Below are 16158 nucleotides of genomic sequence, written 5' to 3'. Positions count from 1 at the left end.
TCAAATGGGGGAGATACTTACAGAAATCTGTACATAGAAATATAAAATTAATAAATACTTATATGTGTCTACACATGCAGACAATGTAAAGTACAAGGGACTGAGGTGGAAAGGACACTACCTGCTGGAGGGGTAGAAAGGTCAGGAAAAGCTTCATGCTGAAGAATGCACCTGAGCTGAGCAGCATTTTAAAGGAAGAGTAAAATTCTATGAGGCAGAGGTAGAAAGAGGCTTGTTCCAGGGATGGGGGAGTGCAAACTCATTGGAGATGGGAGATAGAATATAGTAAGTAAGGGATAGAGAGAATGCCCATTTGTCTGGGTTTTAGAGTACAAGGAGGAGAATAATGTCCAATGAAATTGGAAAGAGAAGTTTGGGGCCAGGTTTATAGGGAGTTTATTGTTTATCCTAGTAGAGTCAATAGGAAGGCACGGGAGTTGGTGAAGTAGGGGAATCATATGGTCAGATTTTCTCTTTGGCATCAATGTGAAGGATGGACCGGAGTGGTGAGAAATGTGAGGAAAGGAGAGCAGTTTGGAGAAGGTTGGTAATTGTCTGGGCAAGAATTGATGAGGGCTTAATAAAAGTGGTAGTCATGTGAATGGAGAGAAGCAATCAGAAAAGAAATGACAATGCTTGGCAAATTAATTGATATGTGATGTGAGGGGAGGGAGTAGTTGAGAATACCACTAAAACACTGGAAAAATGGTGGTACCTTTGATATAAATAAGAAAATTCGAAGGAAGGGAAGGTTTATGGGGAAAAGATTAATTTTAGACATATTGAGTTGAAAATGTCTCTGTTATGAAATATCCAATCAGTGATTCTTAATTCTAGGAATTCTTCATTCTAATGCCTTCCCTTTGTTAATTTTTTCCTAGCTAGCCAGTATATAGCTTGCTTTGTATAAATTTGTTTGCATGTTGTCTCCCCTATTAGATTGTAAACTCCTTGAGGTCAAAGATTGTCTTTTGCCTCTTTTTGTTTCCTCAGCACTTAGCATAGTTCCTGGCAAATAGTAGGTGTTTAATGTTGATTGATTTTGGCAATACAGAACTGATGTTCATGGGAGAGATTGGGTTTGGACATACAAATGGGAGTTATCTGTATAGAGATTATAGATAAATCTAGGTGAGTTTATGAGATTACCAAGAGAGAAAGTAGAAAAGGAAAAAAGGATCTTAGGGAACACCCACAGTGGGGAGTCATGATGTAAATGATGAGCCAGCTAAGGATACTAAGAAGGAATATTCACATAGTAAGCCAATGAGGAGAGAGGAATGTCATGAGAACTCAGAGAGGAAAGAATGCCTAAGAAGAGAAGGTGTTCAATAGTACCAAATGCAGCAGATAGGCTGAAAAGGATTAGGCTTGAGAAAAGACCATTAGATTTTATTATTCTCTGATAATTTAGGAGAGAGCACTTTCACTTGAATGATCAATCAAAGCTTGATTTCAAAGAGCTGAGGAGAGGAGAGGAAGTAGAAGCAATGAGTGTCCAGTAGTATAGCATAACAGGGTTTAGCCACAGTAGTATATCCTGCAATGCCGTAAGCACTATACTGCTCTGGGTGGGACAGTGGATAAAGCACGAGGTCTGGAGTCAGAAAGACTCATCTTCATGAATTCAAATCTGGCCTCAGTCGCCTACTAGTTGTGTGACCCTGGGCAAGTCATTTAACTTTTTCTCAGTTTCCTGATCTGTAAAATAAGCTGGAGAAGGAAATGGCAAACCACTCCAATATCTTTGCCAAGAAAACCCCAAATGGGGTCATGAACAGTGGGACACAACTGAAAATGACTCCACTACAACAAAAATATATCCTAGGATCCATCGTTTACCATAATTAGTCAGACTTAAAAACGTCCTCAATTGCTTTTTGGTTTTTTGGTGAGGCAATTGGGGTTAAGTGATTTATCCAAGGTCACACAGATAGTGTCAAGTGTCTGAGGCAAGATTTGAACTCAAGTCCTCCTGACTCCAGGGCTGGGGCTCTATCCATTGTGCCACCTAGCTGCCCCCCCCCTCTTTTTTTTAAAAAAATTTTTTGCAGGGCAATGAGGGTTAAGTGACTTGCCCAGGGTCACACAGCTAGTAAGCGTCAAGTGTCTGAGGCCTGATTTGAACTCAGGTCCTCCTGAATTCAGGGCCAGTGCTTTATCCACTGTGCCACCTAGCTGCCCCCTCAATTGCTTTTTGACCTGAGATTGAGGAGGATATGGGTGGTAGTTAAGCTGCCTGGAGTCAATTGGCATCCATCTCTCTTTAAAATATATTCCATGTATATATCCTCAGGCTTTATAAAATTCTTAGAGACTTTATCATCTTTAAAAAAAAAACTTGATTAAGAAGATGCACAGAAATGTGTCAAGAGACCTTAAAAGGGAATGAACAGAATAATAGACCATCTACATACCTAATCAGAATAAAACCACCAGGGAGCTTAACTTTTGCCAAATCTCTAACTATAGTTTGAGAAAAACAAGCTAGGAACTCATAATAACTGTGGAAACACTGTTCAGGCATACTATTTTCTGTTCCAGGTGGAAGCAAAAAGGTATTGGCTGTCAGGGTCCACTGGCATGCTGAAGAAAACTGAGCAAAAATCTATTAAATTCAAAGATCTATAAAATTCAGAACCAGGTGGAATTCCCATTAAAACTGTACTGGAATTTGGAACTACAGGGTACCAGAAAATGACAATAAGATGTTCATTAAATCCATGGGAGCTGATGAGCTCACTAAGAGAGACTGTAGGGAGACAACAGGCCCAGGATATGGTGTGAATGATGGCCAAATAAAAGAAATTGAGGAGTGGTCAGAAGGTTCAGGAGAAGTAGGAGAGAGTAGTGTTATGAAATCACAAACAGGAGACAGTATCTCTAGTAAGGAGGAGTGTCAAATGCAGCAAAGATTAAGTACAGTTTAGGACTGAAAATTGACCATAAAAATTGTCAGTTAAGAGATCACAGGTATTTTGTAGAGAACAGTTTCATTTGAGTGATGTAGTCAGAATCCAGATTGCAAAACCTTATATGTAGAGTGAATGAAAAGAGAGGATAAAGATGTAGTGAATGTGGAAAATATGTTACAGGCATTTAGCCTAGAAAGAGGCAGAGATATAGGATGAATAATTTGAACAGATTCTTGTGTGAAGGTTGGATGGGATGTGAGTATGTTTGGAGGTAGTGGGGAAGGAAGTAGTAGATAGTGAGAGACTGAAGATGAGGTGGAAAATAATTGAGTGAACAATCTGCTGGAGAAAATGGGAGGGAAAGGTATCAAGGTCGTATATATAAAATAACAGTGACAATAAAAGATATCCTTACTTTACCTCTGTTATTATTAGAAAGGCCTACAGCTTCCTCCCCCATTACAGATAATGTTAGGTCTTAGTTTTCCAGAGATACGACTTAGCATGTTAAGGAATAGACCATTTTACCCTAAACCTTAAAAAAAAAATTATATATATATGTGTGTGTGTGTGTGTGTGTGTGTGTGTGTGTGTGTGTGTGTGTGTGTGTGTATAGGCATTATTGTGTTTTGTTGAAAGGTTTTTGTTTTTTTCTTTTCTGCATAGAAGCAGCTGGTTGTGGGGTAGAACACTGGACAGGAACACTGGTCAGGAAGAGCTGAATTCAGATCTTGCTTCAGACAATTATTAGCTGTGTGACTATGAGCAAGTCACTTAATCATTGCCTGCCTTTGTGTCCTCAATTGTAAAATAGGGATAATAATAGTACCTACATTTCAGTGTTGGTGTGAGGATCAAATAAAATAAGACTTGTAAAAGACATTTAACATGATGCCTGGTACATAGTAGGTGATCTGTTCTACATCTATCTCTATGTCTGTCTCTATCTCTACCTATCTCTATCTCTATCTCTATTTCGATCTCTACTTATCTCTATCTATCTATCTATCTATCTATCTATCTATCTATCTATCTATCTATCTATCTATCATCTATCAACTATATTCCTTTTTCTTCTTCCCCATCTATTGATGTAATCCTGTCATTTTAATTATTGTAATTGATTTGGTCTATTATACCTATAGTTTACCTAATATTGAACCAACTGAATTTTTTTTTTTTTGCTGGGCAATGAGGGTTAAGTGACTTGCCCAAGGTCACACAGCTAGTAAGTGTCAAGTGTCTGAGGCTGGATTTGAACTCAGGTCCTCCTGAATTCAGGGCCGGTGCTTTATCCACTGTGCCACCTAGCTGCCCTGTGAATTTTTAATATTAATGCAACTTGGTTATAATCTCATAAATATATTACAGTAGCTTCTTTACTAATATTTGATATATTTTTTTTGTAGAAATGTTGGTCAAATCCCACAGCTATTTTTGTGGTGGCTAAGAATTGGTAATCAAGGGGCAGCTAGGTGGCGCAGTGGATAGAGCACCAGCCCAGGAGTCAGGAGTACCTGAGTTCAAATCCGGCCTCAGACACTTAACACTTACTAGCTGTGTGACCCTGAGCAAGTCACTTAACCCCAATTGCCTCACTAAAAAAAGAAAAAGAAAGAATTAGTAATCAAAGGAATGCCCATCAATTGGGGAATAGCTAAACAAACTGTGGTATATGATGGTGATGGAATATTTTTGTGCTATAAGAAATGATAAGCAGGATGATTTCAGAAAGGCCTGGAAAGACTCGTATGAACTGATGTATAGTGAAGAGAGCAGAACCAAGATAACACTGCACAGACAGCAATATTGTTTGATGAAGAACAGTAAAAGACAACTATTCTCAACAGAACAATAATCCAAGACAACACAAAGGACTATCCTTGAAACATACTATCCATCTCCAATGAAAGAACTGATATTGATGGAACACAGACTGAAGCATGCTATTTTACACTTTATTTCATTGTTTTTCTTTTATTCGAGTTTTCTTATACAAAACGAATAAAATGGTAATGTTTTACATAACTGCACATGCATAACCTATATCTGATTGCTTACCACTGCGGGGGGGGGGCAGGAGGGAGGGAAGGAGGGACAAAAATTGGAACCTAAAACTATAAATAAAAATGTTTATTACTTAAAAAAAAGAAATGTTGGTCAATATGGCCTGTATTTTGTGTTGTATTTGCTTTCTATGTCCCTTGTTTAAACATCAGTATTAAATCTGTCTCATAGAAAGAGTGTTATAAAATTCTTTCCTTTTCTATACTTGCAAATAATGTATGCAATATTGGGATTAATTGTGTTTTTTGTTTATTCGTTTGTTTGTTTTTTGGTTTTGGTGAGGCAATTGGGGTTAAGTGACTTTCCCAGGGTCACACAGCTAGTAAGTGTTAAGTATCTGAGGCTGCATTTGAACTCAAGTCCTCCTGAATCCAGGGCCAGTGTTATATCCACTGTGCCACCTAGCTGCCCTGGATTAATTGTTTTTGAATGTTTGATAGGTTTCATATATAAATCTACCTAGTCCTAGGTTTTGTTTCTTTGGGAGTTCTTTTTGTCTTCTCTATTTTATTTTTCTGAGTATAGGTTATTTATATTATCTATTTCTTGTTCTGTTAATCTTTTCTTATTTACCACCTGCATTGTTAGGATCTGGCTAAGGACTTATCATACTCGGGTTTTGCAAAAGTCATGTTTAGGGGGAAATTGCACACTGAATTTGGAGCAATATGGTTACAAAGACATATTAGAATTAAAGAAAATTATAGCTTAATTTTACATATATTGTTTATTTTGTTCAGAGCAGAAATGTCCTTAGAGAATCATCTACTTTAACTTATTCATTTTTTAGATAAAGCAAGAGATGCAGGGAGTTAAGAAGTTTGCCCTGATTTGTCCTAGTCCTATGTTCACTATACTAGGCTTTTATGATTACTACCATTGATGTTAACAACAGCAACAATAATGAGACCTCACCTCCCCCCTTTCCCCCAAAGCCCATTGTCCATATTCTGAAGTGGAAACAATGATGAAGAAAGGGAATGCCAGTGAGGGCTTTGAAGTTCATTAGTGACTCACTGTACCCTGAGATTCAAGATCAAATTATTGTTCAGGTTTGTCCAACTCTTTGTGAATTTGTGGATCATAGTACACCAATATTGTCCATGGGATTTTCTTAGCAAAGATATTGGAATGGATTGCCATTTCCTTCTCCAGTCTATTAAGAGGTTAAATGACTTGCCCAGGGTAACACAGATAGTGAGTATCTGAGGCTGGATTTGAACTCAGGTCTTCCTGACTGGATAATCAGTGGATAGAGCCCAGTGTTCTATCTACTGGGTCACCTAACTGCCTCCTGTGAAGGTCAAGAAGGAACTTTGAAAAGCTGGAGTAGACTGTGGGTTAGCAACCTGGTTAGGGTAATAAAATCACTACTATGAATCTGAGAAATAGTTGAGACTGATCCCACTTGAAATAGTTATAATGATCAATCAGCATGACATAGATGAAAGCAGAATGAGTAAGACTCTTCATGTGTAAGCACAACAAGGGAAGATTCTTTGGTATAAATCAGAAATATCAAGCGGCACAGATCAGTAAAGACTGGAATACATTTATTGTGTGCCAGTATTATAATAAAAATGGAAAAAAGATCTCAGCAGTTATAGGCAAGGTCTTTATGCTGCTTTTTGTCAATGACAACATTAACTCCAAGTCATACAACTATATAACTATATAATCAGGGTAAGACAATCACACACACACATTTCATCCTTATATGTAGGTTAGACAAAATAGGGTATGAAATAAAAAAGCTACTAAAATTGGAAGAGGGCAACGTTGAAGACCTTTAAATTACTGAAAAGCTTTAATGTGAATTGCAAAAACCATAACTAATTACACAGTAGATGACAAAAAAAGAACTGACATCTCGAATGATTTTGAAAAGGAGATGGGCATATATAGATTGGAATTCTGAAAATCCCTTTTTTGTTAACATGAGTCCAGCTGGCAAACAATAATTTTAAAAATTCTGTTATCTTGGGGGCAGCTAGATGGCAAAATGGATAAAGCACCTGCCCTGAATTCAGGAGGACCTGAGTTCAAATCCAGCCTCAGACACTTGACTTACTAGCTGTGTGACCCTGGGCAAGTCACTTAATCCTCATTGCCCCACAAAAAATAAAAGAAAGAAAGGGAAAAAAAGAAAAAGAAAAAAAAGAAAAAATCTGTTATCGGCTATAGTCATATTAATTTAGAATATGTTATTCAGAATGAACAAATTAATTCTCCCACAGTATTTTACAGAAAACAAAAATATTTCAGAATCTTGCATAGCACAGTACCTGTTAAGGTTCTTGCTATCGTAAGAACCATAGGAGAAAAGCTTAAATGATCACAGAATATCCTAAAGTATAGGTTTCAAATACCACCATGTGGAAGAGATTTGATAAAACTATTGAAGATATATCAAAATATTAGAAGATATTTTGGTATATTCAGTAGAACACTTGAACAACAAATTGCCCAATTAAAATATCAAAAGAGAAACATGAAGAAAGGAACCTGGAAAACAGAAGAGTATCAGGAACTCTAGATTTCCTTAATCAACAATTGAAAGCAAAAACTGAAAGGTTAAGACAATATTAAGAGTCAAAGTTGCATAAAGAACAAAATTAACAGTTTGGCATTAATGAAGAACTTTTTTACAGAGGCTTGAGAATTAAAGGAGAGAGAACCGTGAAGGAGAATGTGTGTTCTTTAAGTATTTTGATAGAATGCAACTATAAATCCCTTTGGACAAAGATTGTTTTTTGTTATTCTTACTTTTCAGTCATTTTCTCTCCCCACTGAATTGAACCCTCTCTTGTAACAAAAAACAGTTAGACAAACATCACCCAAAAATGTATGCCTTATTTCACACTTAGAGTCCACCAACACTGTCTACCTTTTTCCCCCCAACTATCTACTTTTTAACAGAATGTTGCTTCTTCTAGGGCAGAAAAGTTTTCATTTTTGCCTTTGTATCCCTGGAGCCTATTGCATATATTAATTATTTGCTACTCAAAATTAAATGAAAATGAAGGAGATAATATAGTTCAGTTCATAAATTCATACTTAGCATGCTATGTAAATGTGAGATACTATTATTACTCTGTGAGTAATACTATTATTGCTCTGTGATGGATCTTCATTCTCAAATGACTCTCTAGACCAAACATATCAGCATTGAATTTTCTTACTTCAACCTTCATGTTATGAATGTGAGGTAGACATAAGTGGTGGTTGGCAAACCAGGAGACCCATGCATTTTATTAGGACAGTCTGATATGTGGGAATTTAGTTTGTTGTTTTGAGGGAGTGGAAGCAGGTAGAAAAAATGTTGTAGGGAACTAAGTGTGAGGAATTAATGTTTAGGAGTCCATTAAAGGATTGTAATGATGTGTGAGTTTTGGGGCTGGTACTGGATAGATTAAAGAATATGGAATGTAGAGTTGGAGTTGAATGGTTCTAAAAAAAACCCAACAACACTAATGTTTGGTAGCCAATGAAAAATACAGGGAAATTTGAGTGAAGTAGGAATGGCCTCTGGTGTTTAAAATATAGCTTGGTGGTCCTGGGGCTGAATGAAGACACAGAAGATATTTAGTATAACAAATAGTCAATCAACAAGTATTTATTAAGTGCCTGGCTATGAGATGGGGAGTGCCAGGCATTGGGGATAAAGAGGACAAGACAGAATAGTCCCTGTTGTCAAGGAACTAGGTTCTATTGGAGGAGACAACACTGAAATATATAAGTATATAAAATTTTTTTTAAAGATTATTTTATGGCGTACTAGCAACTATGAATGCATCAGAAAAAGCTTTGTATAGAACAGCTCAGCCTTTTTTGTGTCTAAATGCATTTCTTAGTCTGGTGAATGTAATTTAAAAAAATACATAGGATTACAAAGGTAAGCAAAATTTAGTACAAATAAAGATGTCATTTATAGAATCACTGAAATCTGTCCATGGACTTTTTTTTTTTTTTAGTGAGGCAATTGGGGTTAAGTGACTTGCCCAGGGTCACACAACTAGTAAGTGTTAAGTGTCTGAGGCTGGATTTGAACTCAGGTACTCCTGAATCCAGGGCCGGTGCTCTATCCACTGTGCCACCTAGCTGCCCTGTCCATGGACTTTTGGCCTGTGGACTCCAGGTAAAGAGCCCTTGATACACACACACACACACACACACACACACACACACACACACACACATACATATATACGTACATACACATATACACATATGTATGTATGTATATGTGTGTGTATATATATATATATATATACACACACACTCACATATGTATATATCTACTGAACTTGAGCTGAGTTTTGAAGAAAACAGGGATCTTATAGATGGAGGCTAGGAAGGTGTGTGCGAGGACCAGCACTAGACTGTAATGTGTATTGGCTAGATTATCGTGTGTAGAAAGGAGAGTAATGTACAATAAGGTGGAAAGATAGTCTGGAGGTTTAAATGCTAAACAATGGAGCCTATATTTGATATTAGAAGCTATAGGAATCCAAATCCAAATTCCAAGAAATTATGAGTTAATAAATTCATTAATTACTTTTCCCCTTCCCCATTGGGAAGGTAGAATATTAAAGCGTACGAATTTGAAAACTGTCATCTCCCCCTAAATACCCTATTCTTTTGCTTACTATTTATCATTATTTTGCTGACAAGTCTTTATAGGCATCTTTCTTTTTATACTCCCAACCCTTTTGGTTTTTCTTGTTAATAGCTGTATTTTCAAAATTGGTTCAGTAGCCCACCTATTTCAAAAACTCATTTCATCTCACTCGTCATTTATTAATGGGACTATTTTCTTTTTAGTGTTTCTTATGCCCCAGATATATCTGAGAAAATGTTTCAGAATTCCTGTGGGTATTATTACTTCACTAGGTCTTTATAAAGCCCTTTTTACCCCTTTCACCATCACATTGGAATTCTTCTCTGCTTTTCTATTTCTAGCACAGTCCTTTTTTTCTCTCACTTCTAATTCTCTGAAAAATCCCTTGTCAGGCTATTCTGGTTGCTTTTCCCCGCCTGGCAGATGAATTATACTCTGTTGCTACTTAACTCTAAGGTGTTTGAGAATAATCTAATCTTGCTCTACTTATCAACCCACACATTCCTATATCTTAGATCACTCACTGAAAGGCGCAGCCACATTTGTAAGTGTGATATTTTCCCTCAGTTTATAAATTGTGGAGAGTATGCTTGCTTAGCATGCACCCTATTTTGCCTTTGATTTCCAATGTTCACCTAGAGTCATGGAATGACAGACAAAAATGGGGAAAAGACCTTTAATATTGCCAGGGAGTAGTAACTTAAGATAAAGAATCTCTGTGAGCCAAAGTTTTTTTAAATATATTTTTATTTCATTAAACATTTCCCAAATATATATAAAAATTTTAAAGTTCATTTTTAAAAAACATTTTGATTTCCAAATTCTTTCCCTGTTTCCTTCCTCTCCCCTTGACTTGAGAAGGCAAGCAATTTGGTACTGATTATACATGTCAAGTCATATATAACATATTTCCATATCTTGCAAAATAAAAATCCAAACAAGGGGAAAAACAAGAAAAATAAAGGTTAAAAAAGTATGTTTCAATTTGCATTCAGAGTTCATCAGTTCTCTGTCCCTGGAAGTGGATAACATTTTTCATTGTGGGTCCTTTCTCTTGATCAGAGAAGCTAAGTCTTTTACAGTTGATCATTCTTACAAAACTGTCATTACTGAGTACAATGTTTTCCTGGTTCTGTTCATTTTACTTTACATGAGTTCATATAAATCTTCCCTGGTTTTTCTGAAATCTTCCTGCTCCATTATTTCTTATGGCACAATAGTACTTTAGAACAATAATATACCACAACTTGTTCAGCTATTCCTCAATGGATGAGCATCCCCTTAAGTTTTCAATTTTTTGCCACCATGAAAAGAGATATTATAAATATTTTTGTACAAGTAGGTCCCTTTCCCTTTTATTTGATCTCTTTGGGATACAGACCTAGTAGTGGTATTACTGGGTCAAAGGGAATGCACAATTTTATGGCCCTTTAGACATAGTTTCAAATTGTTCTCCAGAATGGTTGGACTAGTTCGCAACTCCATCAGTAGTGTCCTGTTTTTTCACATCCTATCTAGCATTTATCATTTTCCTTTTGTGTCATGTTAGTCAATATAATAAGGGTGAGTTGATACCTCAGAATTGTTTTAATTCATTTAGTATAAAACTAATCAGTAGTGATTTAGAGCATTTTTATATATCTATTGATAGCATTGATTTCTTCTGAAAACTGCCCATATGAACATTTATCAACAGGGGAATGACTCTTATTTTTATAAATTTAATTGTTTTCTATATATTTGAGAAATGAGGCCTTTATCAGAGAAACTTGCTGCAAAAATTTCCCCCAAATTTCCTGTTTTCCTTCTAATTTTTGTTGCATTAGTTTTGTTTGTGCAAAAGCATCTTAATTTCATATAATCAAAATTATCCATTTTACTTCCTGTGAAGTATATCCTCTTTGTTTCTTGCTTTGTCATAAACTCTTCCCTTATCTGACAGATACATTTTCCCATGCTCCCGTAATTTTCTTATGATACCATTTATGTCTAAATCATTTATTCATTTTGACCTTATCTTAGTGTTTGGTATGAGGTGTTGGACCATGCCTAGTTTCTGCCACACTTTTCCTGTTTTGCCAGCAATTTCTGTTAAATGGTGAGTTCTTAAGAGAAAAGCTTAGGTCTTTGGATTTATCAAGTATTAGATTATTTGGATCATTTAATACTATATATTATGTACCTAGTCTATTCCAATTATCCATCACTTTATTTCTTAGTCAGTACCAGATTATTTTTATGATTACCACTTGGTAATATAGTTTGAGATCTGAAACTGCTAGTCTACCTTCCTTCACATTTTTTTCATTAATTCCCTTGATATTCTTGACCTTTTGTTCTTCCAGGTGAAATTTGTTATTATTTTTTCTAGCTGTATAAAGTAATTCTTTGGTAGTTTTATTAGTATAGCACTGAATAAGTAAATTAACATAGGTAGAAATGTAATTTTTACTATATTGGCTCTGCCTACCCATGAGCATTTATAATTTATTTCATTGTTTAGATTTGTATTTGTGTGAAAAGTGTTTTGTGATTGTATTTATATAATTCCTAGGTTTGTCTTGGCAGGTAGACTCCCACATACTGTATATTGTCTGCAATTATTTTAAATGGAATTTCTCTTTTTATCTCTTCTTGCTGGATCCAAAGGTTTTTTTCAGTTAAACATACATTTTATTTTATTTTTTTGGGTAAATAGTGTTTTTGAATAGAATTTTATTTTCCAAAATATATGTAAAAACAAATTTTAACATCAATTTTTAAAGACTTTGTGTTCCAACTTCTCTTCCTCCCTTCATTCCCATCCCCACGCACAAGAACTCAAGCAATTCAAAATAAGTTATATATGAGTAGTCATGGGAAAATTCCCATATTAGCTAGTTGTGAGAGAAAACAGTAAAAAAAATCCAAAACTTCTGATTAAGGAATTGTCAGAGGAAAAGAAAAAAAAATTTTAAATGTGTTTCCATCTCTTTTCAGATACTATCAGTTCTTTCTCTGCAGATGGGCTGCAATCTTCATAAGTCCTTTAGGATTATATTGGATCATTGCCTTGCTGAAAATAACCACATGCTTCCCAGTAGATCATCCCCCACTATTGCTGTTATTTAGTATACAATACATTTCACTCTGCTTCAGTTCATGTAGGTCTTTCCAGGTTTTTCTGATAGTATCCTGTTCATCATAACCTGTATATAGTACCTTAAGCTTGACAGAGAATTTTCTTCATAAAAACCCAGCAAAGTAGGTACCATATGTTTTTCCATTCTTGATTGTAATCATCATATCTATTTCCCTCCATTGCACTCCCTTCCCATGACATTTACTCTATCTTCTTTTTTACCTATTCCTCCTTAAAAGTGTTTTACTTCTGACTATCCTCTCCCCTACTCTGCATTCCGTTTTTTCACCCTTCCTTCCTTATTCTTCTCCCCTCCTACTTTCCTGCAGGGTTAAATAGATTACTCCTCCCAATTGGGTATGAATGCTATTCCCTCCATGAGCCCACTCTGATGAAATCAAGGTCCCTGAGTTAATTCTGTGTTCTAAATTTTGCTTCCTCCCTCCCTCCTCAACCCTCCCTATGAAATCAAGCAATTCAATATGTCATACTTGTTCAGTAATGCAGAACATCTTCATCTTTCTTGAAAGTGTTTTGCTTTTTACTGCTTTCTCCCCCAATCTGCCCTTCTCTCCCTCCCTTCCTCCCCCTCCCTTATCTCTCTCCCCTCCCTCAGGGCAAAAATATATTACTATACCTACTTGAGTATATATGTTAGTCCTTCTTTGAGCCAATTCTGATGATATTAAGGTTCACTCACTCCCCAACTCCTTCCCCCTCTTCTCCTCCCCTCCATAAGCTTTTTTCTTGTTTCCTTCATATGAACTACCTCTCCCCAGACCATCTCTCCCCTTCTCCCTCTCCCAGTCTATTCCTCCTACACCTCAACCCTATTTTAATGATGTCATCATGGTTTAGTTAGGTGGTACAGTGGACAAAGCACCAGGCCTGGACCCAGGAGGCCCCAAGCCCAAATCCTGCCCCAGACATAAGACACCCCACCCTGTCTGCCCCACCAAGAACAAAACATAAATGCTTTACAGATATCATCCCTTCATATTCAGTTCAGACCTGTGTCTTCTGTGAATTCCTTACTCAGAAAGTTCTTATGAGTTTGAAGTATTATCTTCCCATGTAGGAATGTAAACAGTTTGATCTTTTAAGATCCCTCATGAAGTCTTTTTCCTGTTTACCTTTTTATGCTTCTCCAGGGTCTTGTATTTGAAAGTCAAATTTTCTATTCAGTTCAGGTCTTTTCATCACAAATGCCTGAAAGACCTCTTTCTCATTGAAATCCCATTTTTTCCTCTGAAAGATTATACAAGTTTTGCCCAGTACATGATTTTTGGCTGTAGTCCCAGTTCTTTTACCCTCTGGAATATCATATTCCATGCCCTCCGGTCCTTTAATGTAGAAGCTTCTAGATTTTGCTTTATCCTTATTGGAGCTCCACAGTATTTGAATTCCTTTTTTCTAGCTGCTTGCAATATTTTCTCCTTGACCTGGGAGTTCTGGAATTTGGCTATAATATTCCTGGAGGTTTTCCTTTTGGAATCTCTTTCAGGAGGTGATTGGTGGATTCTTTCAATTTCTATTTTAGCTTCTGCTTCTTGAATATCAGGGCAATTTTCCCTCACAATCTCTTGGAGGATGGTGTCTAAGCTTTTGTTTTGGTTATGGTTTTCAGGTAGTCCAATGATTTTCAAATTATCTCTCTTAGATTTATTTTCCAGGTCAGCTGTTTTTCCAAGGAGATATTTCACATTGCTCTCTACTTTTTCATTCAAATGGATTTGCTTTACTGTGTCTTGGTTTCTCATAAGGTCACTAGCTTCCATTTGTTCAATCCTAGTTCTTAGGCAGTTATTTTCATCAGACAGTTTTTTTACTCTCCTTTTCCATTTGGCTTTTCAAACTGTTGACTTTTTTCTCATGACTCTCCTGCATCGCTCTCATTTCTCTTTCCATTCTTTCCTCCCTTTCTCTATATTTTTTTATTTCCCCTACTTTCTCTTCAAAGTCCCTTTTGAGAGCTTCCATGGCCTGAGACCAGTTCATATTTTTCTTGGAAGCTTTGGATGTTGGAGCTTTGACACTGTTATTATCTTTTTCTTCTGAAGTTGTATCATGGTCTACCTTACCCCCAAAGTAGTTTTTGATGGTCTGCTTCCTCTGCCTACTCATCCTGGCTTACTATTTCTTAGCTTTTAACTCCTTCTTAAAGTGTGGCACTGTTTCCAGGACACAGTGTTCGAGCTACAGCATGGCCTGGGGTATGATTGGGCTTCTTCTTAGCCTGCCTGGCCTCACTTTTTGATTTTAAACTCTCTACTGGGGGGTGAAAGTGGGGCTGCTTCTCGGCTCCATTCCTTTTCCCAGCTTCAGAGGGTCCCAGGTGTTTTTGTTTGAGGAGGGGCAGGTTTTAATCTCACCTGGCTTGTTCTATGGTCCGGAGATAACCTCAAGCCTACTTACTAAACAACCAACCAGCAAAGCTTTCTGTGGTGTGGTTTTTTAGCTTTGATGAGCCTGCTCCCCTGTTCCCCTCCCCTCCCTGGGCCTCCTGCCACTCAGGATTTCTTCCTGGTTCCATGCTGGGGTGGGACAGTCAAATCCTTCTCCCCAGCCCACTGGTACCCCTGCACTCTCCCCCCACCCCAGCCTTTCAACCCAACTGCACTCAGTTCCAGAAGACGCCAGCGCTGCAGCCAATTCAGAGACACTGGGGCAAATTCCTTGGGCAGTGTGTTGGCCCAATTGCAGGGTTAGGCTTTATTTATGGCCCAGCACGGCCCCCTGAAATCTATCTATAGCTGGAGAAAACTCTCAGCCTGTATTTTTGTGTATTTTTCTGCTCCAAGGGTTCTTTTATTGCTATTTTGGGGGTGATTGTATCAGGAGTTCTATGCGTTTAATGTCTTTCCTCCGCCATCTTGGCTCTACCCCCTGGGTCCAAAGTTTTAACATAAAAGTATCAGTCACAATTTGAGAATTGGAAGGGACCTCGGTGGCCATCTCATTCAACACATATACAAAAGGAATAGCCACAACAATGTACCAGACAATTGGTTTTCCAGGTTCTTCTTGAAGACTTCTAAGGAGGGGAAACCTACTATCTCTCAAGGCCATCTATTTCACTTTAGAACAGATCTAAATGTTAAGAAGAACTTTTCTCCTGCTATCAAGCCTACATTTGCCTCTTTGCAACTTCTACCTATTGTTCCTGTTTCTGCCCTCTGAGGTTCAACAGGATAAGTATAATCCTTCTTACATGAATACTTGAAGGCAACTATCAGGTGCCTTTTAACTCATCCCTTATATGTCTTGGAATCAAGGTCCTTCACCATTCTGGACTTTTCCTAGACACTCTCCAGCTTATTAGTATCCTTCCTAAACTATGGTTCCTAGTACTGAACACAATAGTCTAAATGGGGTATGATAAGGACACAGTGTAGTAGATACAACTTCTATCTACCCATGCCTCCCTAATTTTA

This window comes from Dromiciops gliroides, chromosome 2 (genome assembly GCF_019393635.1).
Source record: "Dromiciops gliroides isolate mDroGli1 chromosome 2, mDroGli1.pri, whole genome shotgun sequence".
Taxonomy (NCBI): Eukaryota; Metazoa; Chordata; class Mammalia; order Microbiotheria; family Microbiotheriidae; genus Dromiciops; species Dromiciops gliroides.
Note: the sequence above shows the minus strand (reverse complement) of the source record.